The 27607-nt window shown below is 46.5% G+C and overlaps 1 pseudogene; it reads right to left on the bottom strand.

Annotated features, from left to right (window-relative positions):
- Positions 1 to 368: 368 nt before the first annotated feature.
- Positions 369 to 27607, bottom strand: LOC123396645 (annotated as a pseudogene).

Genomic DNA, 27607 nt, shown 5'->3' with positions numbered 1-27607 from the left:
CTAATATATCAAGGTACCATGAGCATGTGGCCAACACACATAAATAATGCATACTACGTAGTTACCAGTTAAACACACTAAAATCGTGTTCCTATAAATGCGACATGTAACATTTTATCGTCTAAACATAGAACATTCTGCATCATTTCAATGTCTGAAACAACGAACCAACAGATCATTTCATGTTCATTAAGTACAACAACTGAAGTATTTCATCAAGCTAAGAACCAAGTACGATGTAAATAAAATGTATGGAGATATCAATTCCTCTTGAGGCACTAAATGGATGTCCCGGATCCATGGAAAACCATTAGTTGAGCGCATACGCACCAGTCTGGGATATCTTTTTTCCATCAGCCTTCACAAGGTCACGACATTGCTGTGAACCCACCATCGAACACAAAGCCGTGGTATACACCATCGCCATATCCAGAAACACCGTCCACCCAGTCCCACTTGTCGCCGCTGCTCCCTACGTCGTCCTCCTCCCACATTGCCAGCTTCCCACGAACGCGCTTTCTGCCAAACCACACCTTGCCATCACCCCCAATCACCTTTACCTTGTTGTTGCCGCCGGCAACAGGGGCGGGGAGCATGGCGCTTCTCTGTGCAGCAGCCTCGTAGAGGCCAGTGAAGCAGCGGTACATATTGGGGAGCATCCGGCCAGCCTCGTCCCACTCCATGGTGGACAGATCCAGCCGGAGGATGAGCACCGTGGAGCAAGGCGCATCGAGGGAGAAGGACGACCTGAGACCGCCGATCATGAGGATGCGGCGCCCCCCGTGCCGGGCAGCAGGCGGAGGCGCTTGAGGATCTCGAATATGTCGCCCCAGGAGGCGCGCTCGACGGGCGCCCAGCCGCCGGTGAGCCTGGCGAGCGGGCAGGGGAAGAGCTTCAACTGGCTGCGCCAGGGGGTGCCGACGTCGTAGAGCGCAAAGACGGCGCGTGCGCCGGCGGCCAGGATGGGGCTCCACGGCTTGGAGGGGAGCGAGAGGGGGTGCTTCATCCACTTGCCAGATCCCTCGGACAGGGAGTAGGAGAGCGCGGCGAGCTCGGTGAGGACAAGCACGACACCGCCGGGCCCCGCGAGGACGGTGTCGTGGCGCGCCCAGGCGGATCCGAGCGGGGGCAGCAGGCGGTAGGTGCTCGCCAGCGGGTTGCAGACGGCAAGTGCCTTGGGCGGGTGGGCTGCGCTGGCTGCGGGCGACGACGTTGAGGAGGAGGAGGAAGGGAGGGGCGCGGGGGGTGGGCCGGTCTCGATCTAGAGGTAGAGGAGGGAGCCGGAGGAGGCGACGGGGGAGAAGGCCTGGTAGTGGAGGAAGGAGGTGAAGGGGAGGCGGAGCCAGCAGCGGCGGTCGGGATCGAAGGCGTGGAGACATCCCCCGCCCTCCAGGCGCGGGTGGCGGAGCAGCAGCACGCGGAGGAACGGCGCCATGAGGGCCTCTCGGAAGAGGCGCGACACGGGGCGGCACGCCACAGCGTCCCGCAGCTGCAGCCGCAGCAACACGTTGTGCAGCGCATCGGACGACACGCGGTGGATCGGCGGCGCCGCCTCATCCTCGTCTTTTTATCCAGATCCACTTATATAAGGACTGCGGGTTGAATACCCAGAAGCGGAGGGAATTTTATGCAAAAATGCCAATGACGTACGGCAGAAGCGTTGCGCGCTTTATTATTAGGGGAGATAGCAAAAGGGCCCGTGCGTTGCAACGGGAGAAAAATAATTATAATTTTTAAGGATGCTGATCATATTATGTCCTTAAAATTTTAGGACATTTCTTGAAATGCATGAACATTTTTTGAATTAGCAAACATTTTTTTCAATTGCACTCAAAAAATAATACACAAACTTTTTTCTCAAAATCATAGACTTTTATTGTTTTCACCAACATTGTTCTCAAAATTATGAACATTTTTCTGAATATGGAAATACTTTTACAAATATCCCGAGCATTTTTTGAATTCACAAACATTTTATGTTTTCTTCAAAATTCTCAGTTGTATAAGTTGCAAAAGTTTTTCAAAAGTCGATATTATTTAAATTTTAAAAAATGGATCAAAAAATGAAAATAATAAATGAGACTAAAAACAGAGGCACGAACTGTTTTTAAGATTTTTACACGGACTTTTGTTTAAAATTATTGACTTTTTTCATTTTACAGACATTTTCTAAAATTTAAATATTTTTTGTATACGCAAACATTTTTCAAAACTCCTGAGTAGTTTTTGAATTCTCAAAAAAATATGTTTTTTTAATATATTATTTCAAAATTCTCAGTTTCTTAAATTTAAGAAAAGTTATTTGAAGTTATAGATTATTTAAATTAGAAAAAAATGGAACTGAAAAGTAAAATAAAAAAAAACTAAACTAAAAGAACAGACGGCCACCTTCCAACTCTTCTCTAAATGACTTCCCGGCGTTGTCATCGAGAAGGTCAGGCAGGGTTCATTAAGGGTGTGTTTGGTTGGAGAACCAACTGTCATGGAATGGAATGGTTCCATTCCAGAGGAACGGGTCGGTTCCGTTCCTGTGTTTGGTACGAGCAAAAAAGTGGAACGGGATGGTTCCGTTCCAGTGTTTGGTTGGGAGGCATGGAATGAAAATTGGAATAACAAAAATTCGAAATTTCAGCAGCATTTCGTTTGTATTTTGAAGAAAAACAACACAACAATATATGTATTGACATGTAACACAATTTGCAGCAACAATATCATTAAATACCAAATATCCAAAAGCCACATCCAGCCATACATCCAGCCAACAACTACAGCCATACTTGACAATCATACACATCCAAAAGCAAACACCCAAATATCCAAAGCAAAGTGCACTACAGCCATACATGTTGTTCACATACTTGACAACCATACAACCATATCGAATTTAGAAGTTCTTCTTCACATACCTACTCACCCAAACAGATTTGTTGGTTTGGGAAAGTGTCATGAAGGCTTTTGCGATCTTCGGTTTGTCAACAAGATGAGCATAGTAGTGGGCTAGGTGCTCTTCATCAAATTCTCCCAACTTGCAGACCTCATCCCAAAGTTCAGCGGGTATATCATCATCATCCCCAGACTTCACAAGAGCATCAGCCACAAGTTTGAACCCGTAATTGAGAGTGGTAACTAGTGGATCTTCAAGAACTTTCACTACCTTGGCCTTCTTTTTTGGTGGTCCTTTGGGGTGAGAGGACTCAGCAACATTTGGTGATGTTTTCACCTCACCATTCTCCTCATCTTCCACTTCAATAGAAAGTAGATCATTCCCAGACCTAGCATTGATCCCCGAAGCCGCGGTTGTCCCAAAGATGGTCACCATAGCATGATAGTGTTCAATTGGGGTGTTCAAGTAAGGGGCATCAGCTTTGTGTGCCTACAAAAAAAGTGCAAGTGATTAGCAATAATGTAGGCCGAAAATAGCATGATATCATCTCATAGCATTAGAAGCTTACCATGCAATGACCTGCATAGTGTTCTTCGGCAAGCCTAATTGTGCAAGTATCTTCATCCCATAGAGCTCCACTTAAATTCTTCAAGATGACAACCCTTCCCCAAATCTTCCTCCACTTCTTGAGATGGTTTCGAACTTGTTCTGCAGTGACAGCTAGTTTGAACTGCTCATTCAAAACAGCAGCACATTGTCAAATAGCCTTCATAGCTAGCGAATAGTTTCTGAGTTTACCTTAAAATATGGGTCAAATCGATGGTTTCCAGCAATTTTGGCAGGGGTCTCCAATGATGGTGGCCTTATGTAATCATTACGAAGCTCGCCTATGGCATAAAGAGCCTTTCTAAAGTAGATGCTGGTTGTGCCATATGATCTACAAAAATTGGCTGAAATAACCCTATTCCGAACATTGTGTCCAATTGTATGTAAAAACATCGCTAATTGTTGCTCCACGCTAAGATGTGGACTGTCTTCTAGCAACTTTCGATCCCTCAGTATGCCACACAAGCCAAAAACGCAGCTCTTTCAAACCTTAACATGTTTTTACACAACACATCGCTTTTCCAAATTTTTTGGTCTAGATAATCAAATCTGACCCTATCTCTTTCATGCATTGGGCCATATGTAATACGTGGTCTTCTCTTCCTTATTATAGCTCTAACAATGACTGCTATTGCAGCAAGTGTGACAAAAACTGCAGCTCCCCTAATCATCCTTTGTCTTTTGTTCATCTTCTTGACCATCTACAATTGCTATCAAATATTACAAAGATGTACTGGACAGATAAATTGCAAAGATGTACTGGATGGCACCAATTTGAGCAAAAAAATGTTCTTGACAGCAACATATAAAGGGGATAGACAGAGGGATTCATACCTTGAGGCAGCACAAATTTCGTTGTGTCGCCGCGCTGGAGTAGCACCTTCTACCTGCATCAAAACATTGGCAAAAATCAGCAGCAGCAGGCAGAGAGTGCAGCAGGCAACGCGGGCAGCAGCAGGCAGCAGCAGGCAGCGCGGCAGGGAGGAAGGGGCGGCGCGCGCAGCAGCAGGCAGCGCAGCAGGCAGCAACAGGCAGCGCAGCAGGGAGCAGCAGGCAGCGCGCGCAGCAGCAGAGCGCGGCGCGCCAGGGAGGGAGGCGGCCGGCGGCCGGCGGCGCAGCGCGGCAGGGAGAGAGGGAGGCGGCCGGCGGCCGGCGGCGCAGCGCGGCAGGGAGAGAGGGAGGCAGCGCGGCAGGGAGAGAGGGAGGGAGGCGGCGCGGCAGGGAGAGAGGGAGGCGGCGGCGCACCTGGAGAGGGAGAGAGAGCGCCGGCGCAGCTGGGGAGGAGATGAGGATAGGGCTGCGCGAGACGAGCCGTTCCGTGCGATTCCGTGGATTTGCTGGTGCTAGCGCATTCCGGATCTGAGGGGAATATTCCCTAAAGTGGAATGGGTGGGTTCTACTCCGGTTGGTAAACCAAACGCAGGAACGAAGGCTAGGAACGGGTCCGACCCGTGACATTCCAGTCCATGACAGCAACCAAACACACCCTAAGGGAACGGCGAAAAAAGGCGTATCAACGGCTCATTTTGATGACAACAATAGTCGTTTAGTTGTCTAGTGACCTTGATCTAATTCTTATTATGTTGGTGTGCTTTCGTACTTCTCGTGTATCTTCATAATAGATTCAGGTTCTTTTCGCAAAAAATAGAATTATTCCTATGATCTATTTCATATGCAATTTCAAATGAATTTTTCCACAAGGTTGATATAAAGAATTATTTTACTTTTCTATGAGAAGTATGCCATGTGAGAGGCCTCACTTCCTAACACATACTCATTTCGTTTCTAAATATAAGTATCTTTACACATTTTAATATTCTCCTATATACACAGAAAAGTGAATGAATCTGTATTCTAAAATATGTCTACATACATCCGTTTGTAGTCTAATAATGAAATCTCTAAAAGACTTATATTTAGAAACATATGGGGTATTTTAGAGTAATAACAAAATCAATGTAATTTACAAAAAAGAGAAACAATGTTAGTCGAGAATGATACTTCCCCTAGTCTATGTAGGAAATAGCGCATTGCACTGAAAAGGAAAGCAAGCCTAGTTGAAATTCTAAAGTAAGAGCCCCCCCTACCCCCTTCGCTCTTGCCTTGTGTGACCAAGGCACTCGGGCAGGATTTTCCCACCGTCAGTCCGCCTCGTCTCCTATGGTCTTTGGACCATAGAGGCGTGGTGGATCCCAACCCTTGTCGGTGGGAGAGTTCTGTTTTAGGTATATTTATTATTTTATTACGGTTTGTGTCATGTTTAGGAAAACAATGTGACATCGGCTTACTGAAGATGGAACATGGTTCTCCCTATTGGGGAGGTTGCATTGGAAACAAAAAAATTCCTACGCACACGAAGACCTATCATGATGATGTCCATCTACGAGAGGAGATTTGGATCTACATACCCTTGTAGATCGCACAACAGGAAGTGTTAAGAAACGCGGTTGATGCAGTGGAACATATTCTCGTCCCTCCATCCGCCACACGAACCGTCCCACGAACCGTCCCGCGATCCGCCCCACGATCCATTCCGATCTAGTACTGAACGGACGGCACCTCCGCGTTCAGCATACGTACAACTCGACGATGATCTCGGCCATCTTGATCCAGCGAGCAAGACGGATAAGTAGATGAGTTCTCCGGCAGCATGACGGCGCTCCGGTGGTGGTGATGATCTACTCCTGCACGGCTCCGCCCGAGCTCCGTAGAAATCCGATCTAGAGGTAAAACTATGGTGTCTAGATCTGAGTTGCACGTGGCAAAAAGTTGTCTCAAATCAGCCCTAAATCACCACTATATATAGGAGGGAGGGGGAGGAGGCTTGCCTTGAGGGCCAACCCTCAAGGGTGCGTCGGCCAGGAGGAGAGGAGGAATCCTACTCCAATTAGGATTGGAAAGTGAAGTCCTTCTCTTTCTTCCCACCTCCCCTTTTTTCTCTTTAGTTTTTCTTCTCTTGGCGCCAAGGCCCTCTTGGGCTGTCCCACCAGCCCACTAAGGGCTGTTGCGCCACCCTAATGCCATTGAGCTTCCTCCGGGTGGGTTGCCCCCCTCCCGGTGAACTTTCGGAACCCATTCGTCACTCCCGGTACAATGCCGGTAATGCCCGAAAACCTTCCGGTAACCAAATGAAACCATCCTATATATGAATCTTCGTTTCCGGACCATTCCGGAAACCCTCGTGACGTCTGTGATCTCATCCGGGACTCCGAACAACATACGGTAACCACACATATAACTCAACTATACTAAAACATCGACGAACCTTAAGTGTGCAGACCCTGCGGGTTGGAGAACTATGTAGACATGCCCCGAGGAACTCCTCGGTCAATATCCAATAGCGGGACCTGGATGCCCATATTGGATCCTACATATTCTCCGAAGATCTTATCGGTTGAACCTCAGTGTCAAGGATTCATATAATCCCGTATGTCATTCCCTTTGTCCTTCGGTTTGTTACTTGCCCGAGATTTGATCGTCGGTATCCGCATACCTATTTCAATGTCGTTACCGGCAAGTCTCTTTACTCGTTCCGTAATACAAGATCCCGTGACCTACACTTAGTCACATTGCTTGTAAGGCTTGTGTGTGATGTTGTATTACCGAGTGGGCCCCGAGATACCTCTCCGTCACACGGAGTGACAAATCCCAGTCTTGATCCATACTAACTCAACGGACACCTTCGGAGATACCTGCAGAGCACCTTTATAGTCACCCAGTTATGTTGTGACGTTTGATGCACACAAGGTATTCCTTCGGTGCCAGTGAGTTATATGATCTCATGGTCATAGGAACAAATACTTGACACGCAGAAAACAATAGCAATAAAACGACACAATCAATATGCTATGTTCATAGTTTGGTTCTAGTCCATCACATGATTCTCCTAATGATGTAATCCAGTTATCAAGTGACAACACTTGCACATAGCCAGAAAACCTTGACTATCATTGATCAGCTGGCTAGGCAACTAGAGGCTTGCTAGGGACATTGTTTTGTCTATGTATCTACACATGTATCTATGTTTTCATTTAATACAATTATAGCATGGATAATAAATGATTATCTTTAAACAGGAAATATAGTAATGACTATTTATCATTGCCTCTAGGGCATATTTCCAACAGTCTCCCACTTGCACTAGAGTCAATAATCTAGTCCTCACATCGCCATGCGATTTACATTGTAATAAATCGAACACCCATACAGTTCTGGTGTTGATCATGTTTTTCCCGTGGAAGAGGTTTAGTCAGCGGGTCTGCTACATTCAGATATGTGTGCACTTTGCAAATATTCACGTCCTCAACTTCGACGTAGTCGCGGATGAGGTTGAAGCGTCGTTTGATGTGTCTGGTCTTCTTGTGAAACCTTGGTTCCTTTGCTAAGGCAATAGCACCAGTGTTGTCACATAACAACTCCAAGATCTGTCATGAACTGCTTCATCTAGACACCCTCCTTTGCTGCCTCCGAGGCAGCCATGTACTCCACTTCACATGTAGAATCCGCTATGACGCTTTGCTTGGAACTGCACCAGCTTACTGCACCACCATTAAGAATAAATATGTATCCGGTTTGCGACTTAGAGTCATCTGGATCGGTGTCAAAACATGCGTCGACGTAACCTTTTACGACGAGCTCTTTCTCACCTCCATAAACGAGAAACATTTCCTTAGTCCTTTTCAGGTACTTCAGAATATTCTTGACCGCCGTCCAGTGATCCACTCCTGGATTACTCTGAAACCTCCCTGCCATACTTATGGCCAAGCTGACGTCTGATCTAGTGCACAACATTGCATACATGACAGAACCTACGGTTGAAGCGTAGGGGACGGAACTCATTTGTTCTCTATCTTCCGCAGTTGCTGGGCACTAAGTCTTACTCGATTTTATACCTTGTAATACTAGCAAGAACCCTTTCTTGGACTGATCCATTTTGAACTTCTTCAAAACTTTATCAAGGTATGTGCTTTGTGAAAGTCCTATCAGGCGTCTCGATCTATCCCTATAGATCTTAATGCCTAGAATGTAAGCAGCTTCTCCTAGGTCCTTCATAGAGAAACTTTTATTCAAGTAATCCTTTATGCTCTCCAAAAGCTCCACGTTGTTTCCAGTCAGCAATATGTCATCCACATATAATATTAGAAACGCCACAGAGCTCCCACTCACTTCCTTGTAAATACAAGATTCTCCAACCACTTGTATAAACCCAAATGATTTGATCACCTCATCAAAGCGCTTATTCCAACTCTGAGATGCTTGCACCAGTCCATAAATGGATCGTTGGAGCTTGCATACTTTGTTAGCATTCTTTGGATCGACAAAACCTTCGGGTTGCATCATATACAACCCTTCCTTAAGAAAACCGTTAAGGAACGCCGTTTTGACATCCATCTGCCAGATTTCATAATCGTTAAAAGGCAGCTATTGCTAACATGATTCGGACGGACTTAAGCATCGCTACCGGTGAGAATGTCTCATTGTAGTAAACTCCTTGAACTTGTGAAAAACTCTTTACCACAATTCGAGCTTTATAAACGGTCACATTACCGTCTGCGCCCGTCTTCTTCTTAAAGATCCAATTGTTGTGAATAGCCTTGCGGCCTTCAGGTAGTACTTCCAAAGTCCATACTTTGTTCTCGTACATGGATCCTATCTCGGACTTCATGGCCTCCATCCATTTGTTGGAATCCGGGCCCACCATTGCTTCTTCATAATTCGCAAGTTCATTGTTGTCCAAAAACATAATTGATAAGACAGGATTACCGTACCACTCAGGAGCAGTACGTGATCTTGTCGACCTGCGAGGTCCGACAGGAACTTGATCCGAAGTTTCATGATCATCATCGTTAACTTCATCCTCAACCGACGTCGCAACAACAGGGGTTTCCCCTTGCCATGCGCCACCATCTAGAGGGATTAGAGGTTCGACAACCTCATCAAGTTCTATCTTCCTCCCACTCAATTCTTTCGAGAGAAACTCCATCTCAAGAAAAGCTCCGTTTTTAGCAACAAACACTTTGCCCTCGGATTTGAGATAGAAGGTATACCCAACTGTCTCTTTTGGGTAACCTATGAAGACGCACTTTTCCGCTTTGGGTTCCAGCTTTTCAGGCTGAAGCTTTTTGACATAAGCATCACATCCCCAAACTTTAAGAAACGACAATTTTGGTCTTTTGCCATACCACCGTTCGTATGGTGTCGTCTCAACGAATTTTGATGGTGCCCTATTTAAAGTGAATGCAACTGTCTCTAATGCATAACCCCAAAACGATAACAGCAAATCGGTAAGAGACATCATAGATCCCACCATCTCTAATAAAGTACGATTACGACGTTCGGACACACCATTACGCTATGGTGTTCCAGGCGGTGTTAAGTGTGAAACAATTCCACATTGTCTTAAGTGAGCACCAAACTCGAAACTCAGATATTCACCCCCACGATCAGACCGTAGGAACTTGATCTTCTTGTTACGATGATTTTCAACTTCACTCTGAAATTGCTTGAACTTCTCAAACGTTTCATACTTGTGCTTCATCAAGTAGATATAACCATGTCTACTCAAATCGTCAATGAAGGTGAGAAAATAACGATATCTGCCGCGCGCCTCCACACTCATCAGACCGCATACATCGGTATGTATGATTTCCAACAAGTCACTTGCACGCTCCACTGTTCCGGAGAATGGAGTCTTAGTTATCTTGCCCATGAGGCATGGTTCGCACGTGTCAAGTGAATCAAAGTCAAGTGACTCCAAAAGTCCATCGGAATGGAGTTTCTTCATGCGCTTTACACCAATATGACATAAGCGGCAGTGCCACATAAACATGGCGCTATCATTGTTAACTCTAACTCTTTTGATCTCAATGTTATGTATATGTGTATCATCGCTATCAAGATTCAATATGAACAGTCCTCTCACATTGGGTGAATGACCATAAAAGATATTACTCACAGAAATAGAACAACCATTATTCTCTGACTTAAACGAGTAACCGTCTCACAATAAACAAGATCCAGATATAATGTTCATGCTTAACGCAAGCACTAAATAACAATTATTTAAGTTCATAACTAATCCTGATGGTAACTGAAGTGAAACTGTGCTGACGGCGATTGCATCAACCTTGGAACCATTTCCCATGCGCATCGTCACTTCATCCTTCGCCAGCCTTCGCTTATTCCGCAGTTCCTGTTTCGAGTTGCAAATATGAGCAACAGAACCGGTATCGAATACCCAGGCACTACTACGAGAGCTGGTTAAGTACACATCAATAACATGTACATCGAATATACCTGATTTTTCCTTGGCCGCCTTCTTATCAGCCAAATACTTGGGGCAGTTGCGCTTCGAGTGACCCATACCCTTGCAATAATAACACTCCGTTTCAGGCTTAGGTCCAGCTTTGGGTTTCTTCGTCGAATTGGCAACATGCTTGCCACTCTTCTTGGAATTACCCTTCTTTCCTTTGTCGTTTATCTTGAAACTAGTGGTCTTATTCACCATCAACACTTGATGCTCTTTACGGAGTTCTGACTCTGCGACTTTCAGCATCGCGAATAACTCGTCGGGTGACTTGTTCATCCCTTGCATGTTATAGTTCAACACAAAGCTCTTGTAGCTTGGTGGAAGTGATTGAAGAATTCTGTCAGTGATTGCCTCTTGCAGGAGTTCAATCCCGAGATCAGCTAGACGGTTTGAGAACCCAGACATTTTGAGCACATGTTCACTGACAAACGAATTCTCCTCCATCTTGCAAGCATAGAATTTATCGGAGGTCTCATACCTCTCGATTCGGGCGTTCTTCTGAAAGATAAACTTCAACTCCTAGAACATCTAAAATGCTCCATGACGCTCAAAGCGACGTTGAAGTCCCGGCTCTAAGCCATACAAGACTACACATTGAACTACTGAGTAGTCCTCCTTACGTGTTAACCAAGCATTCTTAACATCTTGGTCAGCCATAGCGGGTGGTTCATCTCCTAGCACAACATTAAGGACATAATCCTTCTTCCCAGCTTGCAGGAGCAACTTAAGATTACGAGCCCAGTCTACAAAGTTGCTTCCATCATCTTTCAACTTAGCTTTCTCTAGGAACATATTAAAATTCAGGGTGACTGTTGCGTGAGCCATTGATCTACAACACAAATATTTCAAAGTGAACTTAGACTATGTTCAAGATAATTAGAGTTTAACTAATAAAATTACTTGCTAAACTCCCACTCAAAAAGTACATCTCTCTAGTCATTTGAGTGGTTCATGATCCAAATTCACTAACTCAAGTCCGATCATCACGTGAGTTGAGAATAGTTTCAGTGGTAAGCATCTCTATGCTAATCATATCAACTATATGATTCATGCTCGACCTTTCGGTCTCATGTGTTCCGAGGCCATGTCCGCACATGCTAGGCTCATCAAGCTTAACCCGAGTGTTCCGCGTGTGCAACTGTTTTGCACCCGTTGTATGTGAACGTTGAGTCTATCACACCCGATCATCACGTGGTGTCTCGAAACGACGAACTGTAGCAACGGTGCATAGTCGTGGAGAAAACAATTTCGTCTTGAAATTTTAGTGATAGATCACCTCATAATGCTACCGTCATTCTAAGCAAAATATGGTGCATAAAAGGATTAACATCACATGCAATTCATAAGTGACATGATATGGCCATCATCATGTGCTTCTTGATCTCCATAACCAAAGCACTGACACGATCTTCTTGTCACCGGCGCCACACCATGAACTCCATCATCATGATCTCCATCAACGTGCCAACATCGGGGTTGTCGTGCTACTTATGCTATTACTACTAAAGCTACGTCCTAGCAATATAGTAAACGCATCTACAAACACAAACATTAGTTTAAAGACAACCTTATGGCTCGTGTCGGTTGCCGTACCATCGACGTGCAAGTCGATATTAACTATTACAACATGATCATCTCGTACATCCAATATATCACATCACGTCATTGGCCATATCATATCACAAGCATACCCTGCAAAAACAAGTTAGACGTCCTCTAATTTGTTGTTGCATATTTTACGTGGCTGCTATGGGTACTAGTATGATCGCATCTTACTTACGCAAAAACCATAACGGAGATGTGAAAATTGCTATTTAACCTCTCCAAGGACCACCTCGGTCAAAACAAATTCAACTAAAGTTGAAGAAACCGACACCCGCCAGTCATCTTTATGCAATGAGGTTGCATGCCAATCGATGAAACTAGTCTTTCGTAAACGTATGAATAATGTCGGTCTGGGCCGCTTCAATTTAACAATACCGCTGAATCAAGAAAAGACTAAGGAGGGAAGCAAATCGAACATCATCGTCCACAAAACCCTTTGTGTTCTACTCGAGATAACATCTACGCATGAACCCAGCTCATGATGCCACTGTTGGGGAACGTTGCATGGGAAACAAAAAAAATCCTACACACACGAAGACCTATCATGGTGATGTCCATCTACGAGAGGAGATTTGGATCTACATACCTGTTGGGGCATAGTTTATGCCTAAGTAATTTTGGTGATTGATGACAGTACCATAAAGGACTAACTGTGTGTGTTAAGGTTTCAGATAACACACGTCAACGGCACAAGACGACTCGCCTCCTCATTCATGGAACGGAAGCACGGCGGTCTCTACGATTCTCTTTATTTGAGTCATAGGAAAGCCGTACTATTAAGAGGGGATCCGTAGTGGAAAGGTTTGGGTGGAATCTATCTTTGCACGCGCACACTTCACATATTCTCCCTTACCTTCATCTTTGGAGTGGCCCCCGCCACTGTGTTTCTTTCCTCCTTGCAAAATGGTCCCCAGCGGTAGTACCGCTGGCCCCAGCGGTAGTACCGCTGCAGCCAGCGGTAGTACCGCTGCAGCCAGCGGTAGTACCGCTGGCTGGCGGTAGTACCGCCCCTGGTCAGCGGTAGTACCACTCTAGGAGCTTAGTACCGCCTGCCTAGCGGTTGTTCATGGACGGACCTTTTTGCGAAGACTTTCTTGGCGGTGGTAGTGCTTTTGCACTACCAGGGGCCCAGTGGTAGTACCGCTGGGGCCAGCGGTAGTACCGCTGGAATGCCAGCCGTAGTACCGCTAGTCAGCGGTAGTACCGCCCCTGGTCAGCGGTAGTACCACTGGAGTGCCAGCGGTAGTACCGCTGCAGCTAGCGGTAGTACCGCTGGAGCTCGGGCACAGAGTGGGAAAACGGTTGGATTCCCCCCCCCACTATATAAAGGGTTCTTCTACCTGTGGAACCTTACCTTTTACTCTCTCAAGCTCCATTGTTGCTCCCTAAGCTCAAAAGTGCCCAATCTCTCTCCCTAGCCAATCAAACTTGTTGATTCTTTAGGGATTGGTTGAGAAGGCCTAGATCCACACTTCCACCAAGAGAAAAGTTGATTCCCCCACCAATCCCTTGCGGATCTTGTTACTCTTGTGTGTTTGAGCATCCTAGACGGTTGAGGTCACCTCGAAGCCATATTCTATTGTGGTGAAGCTTCGTGGTCTAGTTGGGAGCCTCCAAGCTTTGTGTGGAGTTTGCCCCAACCTTGTTTGTAAAGGTTCGGTCGCCGCCTTCAAGGGCACCTATAGTGGAATCATGGTACCTTGCATCGTGCGAGGGCGTGAGGAGAATACGGTGGCCTTAGTGGCTTTTTGGGGAGCATTGTGCCTCCACACCGCTCCAACGGAGACGTACTTCCTGTCAAAGGGAAGGAACTTCGGTAACACATCCTCGTCTCCATCGGTTCCACTTGTGGTTATCTCTATCCTTTACTTTGTATTTGCTTATGCTCGTGACTATATCTTACTTGTCTTAATAGCTCTCGTTGTTAGCCTCTTGAGGGTTCATCTCATTGTCGTATTATTTGTGAACCCGTATGTTGTTTACCTTAACTTGCTAAGATTAATTAAAAAGTGGTCGTTGTCTATTCACGCCCCCCCCCCTCTAGCCAACCATATCGATCCTTTCAATTGGTATCAGAGCCACGTCTCTTTATTAAGGGTTTAACCACCCGAAGAGTATGGAAGTCGAAGAGGGAATTAACCATGGGCAACCCGAGGCCATGGACTTGACTTCGGTCACAAGGGACGACTTGAATACGACTATGGCCGCTCTCAAGATGTCCTTGACGAACGAGGTCAAGACCATGCTTAAAGAGTTAATTGAGGGATTTAAAAGTTCACCCGAACCGGCTATAGTGGTTAAACCCACCGTTTCCGATTCGGAGGCCAACTCCTCTAAGGAAGCGGCTAAAGGTATGCAACCTCCCTCATCTCACAAAAAGGATGGGACTGGAACATATGCCTCAGTTCCACCCCCATGGTCTATGGAGGATCCATTCCTGCACCACGTCTTAATCCTGTTGGTCCTCCTCCTAAGGTTGTGAAAGATGACTTTGCTAACTAGGTATTTTCTATTAAGTCTCATTTGAATCACAACTCAACAAACTTGTGGAGAATCATCAAGCAAGCATATTATCCCCATGATCCAAGCAACCTCACTCCAAGAGAAGATGCACACAATCAATACAATCACTCTGCTTTGTTTATTCTCCAGTCTGCAGTGCCACCTGAAGATCTTCCTCACTTGCGTCCCTTCACTTTGGCCAAGGATTGTTGGGAGCATATTATGGTGTTGTACAAGGGAAGCTCAAGCATTCAACGATCCAACTATGAAGTGATACTTGATAAGGCCGATGAGTTTGTGATGAAGGAAGACGAGGACCCTCGTGATCTCTATCGGAGGGTGACTGCTATTGTTGTGGCACTCAAGGATCATGGGAGCAAGGATGTGGATGACACATGGGTCAAGCGCAAGTTCCTTAAAGCCATCATGCCTTTCAACAAAGCCATGTCATCAGTCATTCGTCAGCGGCCAGACTTCCACTCCTAGTCTTCCAGTGAGGTGTTGGATGAATTCATTGCAATGTCAATCATGAATGAAACAGCCAACAATGCACTTGCTCGTGTTCGATCAAAGACAACTTCACCCAACCTTGCGTTGAAAGCAAAAGCAATGCTTGAAGAAGAAGAAGAAGATGAGGAAGAGGAGGGCTGCCCTGAGGACACAAAGTATGCCTATCATGAGCACATGGCTCTTGCATCAAGGCAATTCTGGGGCAACAAGAGGAACTCAAGACCCACCTTCACCAAGCACAACTTGAGTGTATTCAAACCCAAACAACGAGTAAGGACATGTTATAACTGTGGTAATGTGAGTCACTTCGTGGCCGAATGTCCCTATGAGTAAAGGGAAGACAACGGAGGCAAGCTCATTCGCAAAGACAAAACCAAATCATTTCCAATCAAGAACAACTTTGTGAAGAAACCTCACCCAAAAGGGATGGTGGCCCTTGAAGAGTATCCTTCCGATGATGATGGTGATGATGATGATACAGTGGCAACGGCAACTGTTGCTATTGGCACTACCTCTCCCCAGAAGGTGTCTCTCTTCAACGCCCCCAACGAGAACCACATCACCAAGTGCCTCATGGCAAAAGGTATCAATCAGGTAACTCCCATCATTAAGACCAACATTGCTTCTGCTCCTTCATTGTTAAATTGTGTTGAAGATAGTGATGTTGGGGAACTTAATGAGCATGATCTTGACAAGTTTCTGTGCACTATTAAGGGAGAATCCAAGAAGCACTTTGTTGCTCTCTTGGAACAACTGGGTGAGGCCACTGACCTCATTGAGTCTCATGAGGAGACCATCTCCGAGCTTCAGGGACACAGTCGTGACTATGCCAATGAAATTGCCGAATTATCTAATGCTCTAGAAGAGGAGCGCACTCTTTGTTTGGCTCTTGAGGAGTCATATAACGATGAATGCGCTAAAATGCAAAAGAAACTAGATCATGATGTTGTTCTTACTCGTATGCTTAAGTCTGAACAGTATGCTCTTGGGGTTAGCCATGACAGACTCAAAGAGGAGTTTTACACACTTGACAAGGCCCACAAGGTCTTGAAAGGTGCTCATTTCTCTCTGAAAGAGTCTCATGATCAACTCCAAGCAAAGCTTACCAAGGAGATCTCTACGTGCCCTCCCTTTTTGTTAATTGATAATGCTTGTGCAACTAACCCGTGTTGTGAGCATGTACATCTTGTGGAGGAAAATGCCAAGTTAAAGGAGAAACTTGAGAAGGGCCTTGTGGCATGTATACAAGGTGAGAAGAGTCTGAACGACCTCTTGAGCACTCAAAAGGGTGTTGTAGGAAAGGAGGGACTTGGACTTACCTCCAAGTCAAAAGGTAAAAGAAGGAACAGGAACAAACGATCTCCCACCCTCATGGACATCTTTGTCAAAGAGGGTGAGGGGACTCAGAAGGTGAACAGGAACAAGGTGGACTATGGAAACCTCAAGAAGGGCAAAACCATTCCTACTAACACAGCCGGCAAATTCAATTCTTCTTATGTCTTATGTTGTGCTAGTGATGGGCATGTTTATGCCAGATTTGTTGGTTCCTACGATGAGGATATTGAATGGGCTATCTGGGTTCCTAAGACCCTTGTCTCTAACATGAAAGGACCCATTAAAAAATGGGTACCTAAAACCAAGCCTTGATCTATTGCAGGAGTTTGCTTCCGGTGGGGTGTCATGGTTGCTCGATAGTGGAGCAACAAATCATATGACCGGAAGCAAGGACTTAGTGGTGGATGTGCATCCTTCTCCATCTATGCCCACCCATATCCAATTCGCCGATGCATCCTCTTCAAAGGTATTGGGATTTGGTAAGGTGGTCATCTCTCAAGATTTATCTATTGAGAAGGTCATGCTTGTTGAGTCACTTGCCTACAATTTACTTTCGGTTCGGCAACTCACAATTATGGGTTTTTCCACATTCTTTAATCTTGATACTGTGGTCCTCCTGAGGAGCGAGACTCTTAAAGTAGCCTATGTTGGACATGTCGAAAATGGTCTTTATGTGGTGAACTTCTCAAAGCGACCCACTAAGACTGCGACATGTTTAATGGCTAAAGTTGACGTGGGCTGGCTTTGGCATCGCCGTTTAGCTCATGTCAATATGAGATCTTTGCAAAGTCTTCTGACAGGGGACCATATTCGTGGACTAACAAATGTGAGCTTTGCTAAAGATCGTGTTTGCAGTGCCTGCATTGAAGGAAAGATTCATGAAACTGCTCATCGTCCAACGACTCTTATCTACACTAAGAGGCCATTGGAACTTCTCCATATGGATCTGTTTGGTCCTCCATCATTTGATAGTCTTGGAGGCAGAAAGTATTTCTTAGTGATTGTTGAAGACTACTCAAGATATACCTGGGTATATTTCTTTAAAAAGAAGAGTGAAACTCAACAAACGGTCATCAACTTTGCTAATGAAGCGCAACGTCAACATGAAGCAAAGATCTTGATGATTAGAAGTGACAACGGCACCGAGTTCAAGAACTACACCTTAGATGAGTTTCTAGGTGATGAGGGAATAAAACACCAATATTCTGCACCATATACCCCTCAACAAAACAGCGTGGCAGAAAGGAAGAACCGAACCTTGATAGACGCTGCAAGGACAATGATGGCAGAATTCAAATCTCCATATAACTTCTGGGCAGAGGCCATCAACACAGCATGTCATGCATCCAATCAGCTCTACATCCGCAAAGGCTTGAACAAGACTTCGTATGAGATTCTAACTGGAAACAAACCCAATCTCAAGTACTTCCGGGTATTCGGTTGTAAGTGTTTCATTCTCAAGAAAGGTGCACGGTTAGCTAAATTTGATTCTAGAGCACATGAGGGTATATTTGTTGGTTATGCTACAAACTCTCATGCTTACCGTGTCCTCAACAAGTCCACCGGACTAATTGAGGAGACGTGTAACGTAGAGTTTGATGAAAATAATGGATCCCAAGTGGAGCAAAGTGGTCTTTGTGATGTAGGTGATGAAATTCCTTCCCAAGCTATAAGAAGAATGGGGATAGGTCAAATACTCCCCATTGAGGAACCCCTTATGGCCGAAGGAGAAGGACAATGCTCTACTCAAGTGGAGCCATCACCTCCACAAGCCCCACACGCTTCCGATGAACAAAGAGAAGACTCTCAACAAAATAAACAAGCTCAAGGTCAAAATAAATTGCCCAACAATGATGATGTGTCTCAGGATATTCAAGCACTACCCCAAGACTCCGAACCTGCTGATGATCAAGATCAAGTGCAACCCCGATATCTAGACCAAGTAGAAGCACAAGATCAAGATCAAGAGCAACCACAAATACAAGAACAAACTAGTGAGCCTGCTCAAGCCGAAGGACAAGATGATCAGGAGACTGTCTCACAATTCCCTTCTGGAGCACCAACAGCCGGCTCAAGAAGCAAGGGCAAGCAAAGTAAACAAGTCAATGCTCCCCCTTTATCTAATGAAGAACTCTTGGAGCGTCGAGCAGCCAAAATTGCGAACAAGCTGAGAGTCAAGTCACATCTTATGAAGAATGTACTTGGCAGTTTAAAAAGGGGAGTATCCACCCGTCAACAGATTTGGAATTATTGTGAGCATCACGCGTTTGTCTCGTATTGTGAACCTCAACAGGTACAGGAAGTGCTCGATGATGAGGATTGGCTTATGGCCATGCACGAAGAACTTAACAACTTCGAGCGCAACCAAGTCTGGGATTTAGTGCCTAGGCCAACGAAGGAACATAATGTCATCGGGACCAAATGGATATTCAAGAACAAGCAAGATGCCAATGGGATTGTGATTCGAAACAAGGCAAGATTGGTGGCTCAAGGCTACTCCCAAGTCGAGGGTATCGACTACGGTGAAACCTTTGCCCCTGTTGCTCGTCTAGAATCTATTCACATGTTGCTTGCATTTGCTTCTCATCATAACTTCAAATTACAACAAATGGATGTGAAAAGTGCCTTTCTTAATGGTCCTTTGAATGAGTTGGTCTATGTCAAACAACCCCCGGGATTCGAACATCCCAAGCTCCCCAATCATGTGTACAAACTTAATAAGGCACTCTATGGCCTTAAACAAGCCCCACGCGCGTGGTACGAGTATCTTACTGAGTTGTTACAAGATCGTGGGTTTGAAATTGGGAAGATAGATCCCACTCTTTTTACTAAGAGGGTTAAAGGGGATTTGTTCATATGGCAACTATATGTTGATGATATTATCTTTGGCTCTCCTAACATTTCCTTCAATGAAGAATTTGCTGCACTAATGACTGGGAAGTTTGAGATGTCCATGATGGGAGAGTTGAAGTTCTTCCTCGGGTTCTAGATTAAATAAGGTCTAGAAGGGACATTCATCAAACAAGCCAAGTACACTCAAGATATGCTCGAACGGTTAGAGCTCGAAGATGTCAAACCGGTCAAGTTCCCCATGCCAACAAGATGCAAGCTTGACAGTGATCCCAATGGTAAAGCAGTGGATCAAAAGGTATATCGCTCCATGATTGGATCCCTCCTTTACCTTTGTGCATCTAGACCGGATATTATGTTGAGTGTAGGGATATGTGCATGGTTTCAATCCGCACCAAAAGAAAGCCATTACATGGCTGTTAAGCGAATCTTTCGATATTTGGCTCATACCCCAAACTTTGGCCTTTGGTATCCCAAAGGAGCAAACTTCAATCTAGTTGGCTATTCTGACTCAGATTGGGCAGGAGATTGTGTGGAGAGGAAGTCAACGTCTGGAGGATGCCAATTCCTTGGTCGCTCATTGGTAAGTTGGTCGTCAAAGAAGCAGAATTGCGTCTCTTTATCATCCACCGAAGCTGAGTATGTGGCAGCTGCAAGTTGTTGTGCACAATTGCTATGGATGAGGCAAACTTTAAAGGATTATGGTGTCACTTGTGACAAAGTGCCTCTTCTATGTGACAATCAAAGTGCTATCAAGATTTCCCTCAACCCAGTGCAACATAGCAAAACCAAACATATTGATATTCGCCATCACTTCATTCGTGAACATATCAAGCTAGGTGATATTGAGGTTCACTTCATCCACACTGAAGAGCAACTTGCAGATATTTTCACTAAGCCTCTAGATGAAGCAAGGTTCCGGGAGTTAAGGCATGAGCTAAATATCATTGATTCAAGTAATGTGGATTGAAACTAGGCATGTTGCACCTCACTTTGCATTCCATCTTGGTCTAGATGTAGGCATGGACATAGGGGGGGTGTTGTTCTCTCAATGAACTTTCCCTCCCCCCATTATGCATAAATCAATCTAGTCTTTCACTTTAGCCATTGTCAAATGGCACTTGTGCTTCAAAGACGAGCATTGGTCATGAACCCAAGGATAATTCTTCGCGGTGTCATACCATTGTCTCAAACATAGGTGGCCTCGGCCACCGCCCCTCCCACCTTTCTTTTGTATAGAAGAAAGGATATACAATGACAAGTCAGTACATTTTTTCAAGGTGCTATCTCTTTTTACTTACTTGTCATTTGCCCAAGTTCTTCTCGTATCCTAGGCCACGTTGTGACATTTGCAGCGGTACTACCGCCAGGACCCCAGCGGTACTACCGCCAGGGGTAGCGGTACTACCGCCAGGACCCCAGCGGTACTACCGCTAAGTATGGCGGTACTACCGCCAGGACCCGAGCGGTACTACCGCTAGGTATGGCGGTACTACCGCCAGGATTCCCATCTAACACGACCTGCTAGGAAATTTTTAGGGCTGTCTCAAGGGGGAGCGGTACTACCGCCAGGGGGAGCGGTACTACCGCCAGGACCCCCAGCGTACTACCGCTGCATCCAGCAGTACTACCGCCAGGCAGCGGTACTACCGCTAGGTCCTCAGCGATACTACCGCTGGCCCGTACCCCTTGGGCTATATAAAGGAGGGGGAGCCCGTTTTTCTCAGGCTCTTTCTTCTTTCTCGCGGCTCCTCCCTCCCCTAGCCCGAAATCCCCCTGGTTTGATCTCGTTTCGTGGAGCTTCTTCTCTCCGTTGGATTGGAGGGGTTGCTCCACTTCTCCTTCCTCCTCCAAGGGCCATGAATCCCGGTAAAGCTCCTCCCCTTCTTCTATTGGTTGATGTTCTTGTTCTAGGGCTAGGAGCATTGGGGGATTGGATCCATGTCTTTCATCTTGTGCCCAGTTCTTGGATGGCATGAAGGAGATATTTGAGGGGAGTATAGGTCCTATGCATCCTTGCTGATTATTTTGCCATGCCCTAGGACTTACTTGTTTTAGATCTAGCACTTGAACTATGTTTGGATTAGATCTACAACTTGCTCTCCCTTGCCTAGGCATATACTTATTTTGGTGATTCCTGTGATCCTCATGTGAGTAGGGCTGTGGTGGAGTTCTTAGTGTTCATATACAGCCTATGCCCCTCGTAAAAATCATGTAGCCCTATGCATGAGGTCTATTTTTATCTGTCAGATCTGAAAGTCAAACCCCAGCGGTACTACCGCCATGGGTAGCGGTACTACCGCTAGGACCCCCAGCGGTACTACCGCCAGGGGTAGCGGTACTACCGCCAGGACCCCAGCGGTACTACCGCCAGGGGTAGCGGTACTACCGCTGGGAGGATTCACTTTGCATTTTTTTTATGTGCTTGGCAATGAGTGTTTATTTTTCTGCTTTTTCTAGTTCATTGCCTTGACTCTTTTTGTCGCTTCTTTTCGCTGTGTGTTTTGTGTCACATGTAGTTCTCGCCGTTCGGACCCCCCACAGGACACACAGTCAAAGCACTATCGCAACCCAGAAGCTTCAGAGGGGTCTGCCACTTCAGGTCTGCAACCCAAAAAGCAGTCCTTCAAGAAGACCGCACACAAGGATAAGGGGATCAATGTCCGAACAATGCCCCCCAAGGACTTTCTGCAGTTTCGCACTCAGAACCATTATCTCAAAGAGAAGGCTGCGATCAAGAATGTTGACCATGTTTGGGCAAAGGATCAGTGCAGGATCTACCGTGATATTGTCATGCAATTCAAGAAGAACTATGTCCCCGTTCAGTGGATTGACCTAGCTCATCTTCAGCGGAACCTGGACTATTTTGGTGATGCCCTCTCTCTGATTCACAAACTGGGCATCAAGGACATCATCACTTTCAAGACAGATTTTGACCCCACTGTTGTTGCTCAGTTCTATGTCACGATCCACTTCTCTCCTGATGAAGAGCGCTCTATGGTATGGATGACTGGGACTCAGAAGATGACCGGTACCTGGCGTGAATTCATGACATTCCTCAAGGTTGACTTCCAGGGAGCTGACACTCCACTTGGGTCGCATCCTCATGCTGCAGCCCCCACCGATAGGCCCCCCGCAAAGGACAGATTGCAGCAACTCTATGTGAGGAAGGGTGTGCTCCCCAAGCATCTGGACATCATGCATCGGATCCTTCGCAACACCCTCTTCCCTCGCATTGGTAACTTCGACGAGGTTCATGGCTCTTTGGCTGAGATGCTGCTGCTTTGTGAGGAGGCTATGACTAAGGAGTCTGCCCCTCTTGATATTTCTAATGTGATGTTCACGGAGCTCTGGAACTGCATCATCATGCGTAAGGTTCCCATCTACGGGCCCTATCTGTTCGCTTATATTTGTCAGAAGTGGCAAGATACTTTTCCGGAGGAGGTGCTCTACGCTCAGTCTGACTACATTGTGCACGACCCGATCAAGCTTCGCGTCAAGGATAAATGGGCCAACCCGTCAACTTCCTCTCAGCACATGGATACTGACACAAAGACTGCTGCTGACACAGGAACCGCCTCTCAGTCCCGCTCTTCTGCCATGCCATCTTGGGCCATCAAACTACAGGATAAGATGAAGACTCTATTCTGTATGCAGGCTAAGGGTCAGTACCAGACGCATGTGGCTCAGAAGGAGAGCCGCCAGAGGCACAAGCATGTTCTCAGGACTCTTGATGTGGACATCTCCAGCGGATCAGAGGACGACATCACTCCAGAGGCTGCTTGGATGCAGGTTCAAGGTTACCAGTGGTCTGGCGATGAGGAGGCAGAGGAGGAGCAGGACGATCAGGAGAGTACCGACGAGTCTGGTGATGCTGAGGATGAGGAGTAACCACCTGTGGCGTTAGGTGTGACCCTTTTTGGTGTCTTGTGCCAAAGGGGGAGAGAGTCTAGGAGCTGGATTTGCTTTCATAGTCAAACTTTGTTTTGCTTTGCTTTCTTTCGTGGTTTGCTTCGAACTTGGTTTGCTTCTAGTTTGTTATCGTTTGTGAGACATGAACTTATGTGAGATTTATTTCCATCATATGCTGTGAGTCATATGCCCCGTATTATCATATATCTCTATCTTTTTGTTCTCATATTATTCTCTGTGCAAATCCGGTATTGTCATCAATCCACCAAAAAGGGGGAGATTGTTGGGGCATAGTTTATGCCTAAGTAATTTTGGTGATTGATGACAGTACCGTAAAGGACTAACTGTGTGTGTTAAGGTTTCAGATAACACACGTCAACGGCACAAGACGACTCGCCTCCTCATTCATGGAACGGAAGCACGGCTCTCTCTACGATTCTCTTTATTTGAGTCATAGGAAAGCCGTACTATTAAGAGGGGATCCGTAGTGGAAAGGTTTGGGTGGAATCTATCTTTGCACGCGCACACTTCACATATTCTCCCTTACCTTCATCTTTGGAGCGGCCCCCGCCACTGTGTTTCTTTCCTCCTTGCAAAATGGTCCCCAGCGGTAGTACCGCTGGCCCCAGCGGTAGTACCGCTGGAATGCTAGTGGTAGTACCGCTGCAGCCAGCGGTAGTACCGCTGGCTGGCGGTAGTACCGCCCCTGGTCAGCGGTAGTACCGCTCGAGGAGCTTAGTACCGCCTGCCTAGCGGTTGTTCGTGGACAGACCTTTTAGTGAAGACTTTCTTGGCGGTGGTAGTGCTTTTGCACTACCAGGGGCTCAGCGGTAGTATCGTTGGGGCCAGCGGTAGTACCGCTGCAACCAGCGTTAGTACCGCTAGTCAATGGTAGTACCGCCCCTGGTCAGCGGTAGTACCGCTGGAGTGCCAGCGGTAGTACCGCTGCAGCTAGCGGTAGTACCGCTGGAGCTCGGGCAGAGAGTGGGAAAACGGTTGGATTTTTCCCACCACTATATAAAGGGTTCTTCTAGCTGTGGAACCTTACCTTTTACTCTCTCAAGCTCCATTGTTGCTCCCTAAGCTCAAAAGTGCCCGATCTCTCTCCCTAGCCAATCAAACTTGTTGATTCTTCGGGGATTGGTTGAGAAGGCCTAGATCCACACTTCCACCAAGAGAAAAGTTGATTCCCCCACCAATCCCTTGCCGATCTTGTTACTCTTGGGTGTTTGAGCATCCTAGACGGTTGAGGTCACCTCGAAGCCATATTCCATTGTGGTGAAGCTTCGTGGTCTAGTTGGGAGCCTCCAAGCTTTGTGTGGAGTTTGCCCCAACCTTGTTTGTAAAGGTTCGGTCGCCGCCTTCAAGGGCACCTATAGTGGAATCACGGTACCTTGCATCGTGCGAGGGCGTGAGGAGAATACGGTGGCCTTAGTGGCTTTTTGGGGAGCATTGTGCCTCCACACCGCTCCAACGGAGGCGTACTTCCTGTCAAAGGGAAGGAACTTCGGTAACACATCCTCGTCTCCATCGGTTCCACCTGTGGTTATCTCTATCCTTTACTTTCTATTTGCTTATGCTCGTGACTATATCTTACTTGTCTTAATAGCTCTCGTTGTTAGCCTCTTGAGGGTTCATCTCATTGTCGTATTATTTGTGAACCCGTATGTTGTTTACCTTAACTTGCTAAGATTAATTAAAAAGTGGTCGTTGTCTATTCACCCCCCCCTCTAGCCAACCATATCGATCCTTTCAATACCCTTGAAGATCGCACAGCAGGACGCGTTAAGAAATGTGGTTGATGTAGTGGAACGTCTTCACGTCCCTCGATCCGCCCCACGAACCATCCTACGACCGTACCACGATCCGTCCCACGACCCGTTCCGATCTAGTGTCGAACGGACGGCACCTCCGCGTTCAGCACACGTACAGCTCGACGATGATCTCGGCCTTCTTGATCCAACAAGCAAGACGGATAAGTAGATGAGTTCTCGGGCAGCATGACGGCGCTTCGGTGGTGGTGATGATCTACTCCTGCAGGGTTCCGCCCGAGCTCCGCAGAAATACGATCTAGAGGTAAAACTATGGTGTCTAGATCTGAGTTGCACGTGGCAAAAAGTTGTCTTAGATCAGCCCTAAATCACCACTGTATATAGGAGGGAGGGGGAGGAGGCTTGCCTTGAGGGCCAACCCTCAAGGGTGCGTCGGCCAGGAGGAGAGGAGGAATCCTACTCCAATTAGGATTGGAAAGTGGAGTCCTTCTCTTCCTTCCCACCTCCCCTTTTTTTCTCTTTGGTTTTTCTTCTCTTGGCGCCAAGGCCCTCTCGGGATGTCCCACTAGCCCACTAAGGGATGGTCTGCCACCCTAATGCCATTGGGCTTCCTCCGGGTGGGTTGCCCCCTCCCAGTGAACTTTCGAAACCCATTCGTCACTCCCGGTACAATGCCGGTGATGCCCGAAAACCTTCCAGTAACCAAATGAAACCATCCTATATATCAATCTTCATTTCCGGACCATTCCAGAAACCCTCGTGAAGTCCGTGATCTCATGCGGGACTCCGAACAACATTCGGTAACCGCACATATAACTCAACTATACTAAAACATCGTCGAACCTTAAGTGTGCAGACCCTGCGGGTTCGAGAACTATGTAGACATGCCCCGAGGCACTCCTCGGTCAATATCCGATACCGGGACCTGGATGCCCATATTGGATCCTACATATTCTCCGAAGATCTTATCGGTTGAACCTCAGTGTCAAGGATTCATATAATCCCGTATGTCATTCCCTTTGTCCTTCAGTATGTTACTTGCCCGAGATTTGATCGTCGGTATCCGCATACCGATTTCAATCTCGTTACCGGCAAGTCTCTTTACTCGGTCCATAATACAAGATCCCGTGACTTACACTTAGTCACATTGCTTGCAAGGCTTGTGTGTGATGTTGTATTACCGAGTGGGCCCCGAGATACCTCTCCGTCACACAGAGTGAAAAAACCCAGTCTTGATCCATACTAACTCAACGGACACCTTCGGAGATACCTGTAGAGCACCTTTATAGTCCCCCCAGTTACTTTGTGACGTTTGATGCACACAAGGTATTCCTCTGGTGCCAGTGAGTTATATGATCTCATGGTCATAGGAACAAATACTTGACACGCAGAAAACAATAGCAATAAAATGAGACGATCAATATGCTACGTTCATAGTTTGGGTCTAGTCCATCACATGATTCTTCTAATGATGTGATCAAGTTATCAAGTGACAACACTTGCACACAGCTAGAAAACCTTGACTATCATTGATCAAATGGCTAGCCAACTAGAGGCTTGCTAGGGACATTGTTTTGTCTATGTATCCACACATGTATCTATGTTTTCATTGAATATAATTATAGAATGGATAATAAACAATTATATTTAAACATGATACATAATAATGACTATTTATCATTGCCTCTACGGCATATTTCCAACACTCCCCACCTAGCCCCCCATCCCGGCGATGCTTCTATCATCGTCGAAGGGCGTGTGGAGGTGTGTCTTTGGAGGATCTCGTGGAATTCGGTCGACATTTTACTTCAGTGGATTTGTCGGGGGGATGACCCCTGGTAGGCTAAAGAAGACGATAAAACATTTCAAAAAACAGCGGGGAGTTATCCCTGATACGTCATACCCCACGAATCAACAAAGACAATCGAAGGAGTAAAGACACGAGACCGGCTGGCTGGAACCCGGACGGATGGAACCCTGGCCGGCTGGAACCTGGCTGGCTCGAACACTGGCCTGCTCGAACATGGCCGGATCAAACATTGGCCGGCTAGAACCCTAGCCGGCTGCAGCCCATCCGGCTGGAACCCTGGCCGACTGGAACCCGACCGACTGGAACCCGGTCAGCTGGAGCCCATCTGGTTGGAGACTGTCCAGCTGGAATCGTGCCCGGCTAGAACCCTGGCCAACTCGAACCTCGCCGGCTGAAACACATCCAGATAGAAACTGTCCAGCTGGAACCCTGGCCATCGGGAACCCATCCGGCTGGAGACTGTCCGACTGGAAACCTGTCTGGGTGGAGGCCAGCGAGGACAGCTGCAACAT

This window comes from Hordeum vulgare, chromosome 5H (assembly GCF_904849725.1).
Source record: "Hordeum vulgare subsp. vulgare chromosome 5H, MorexV3_pseudomolecules_assembly, whole genome shotgun sequence".
Classification (NCBI taxonomy): Eukaryota; Viridiplantae; Streptophyta; class Magnoliopsida; order Poales; family Poaceae; genus Hordeum; species Hordeum vulgare.
Note: the sequence above shows the minus strand (reverse complement) of the source record. Positions and strands in the feature narration are given on the sequence as shown.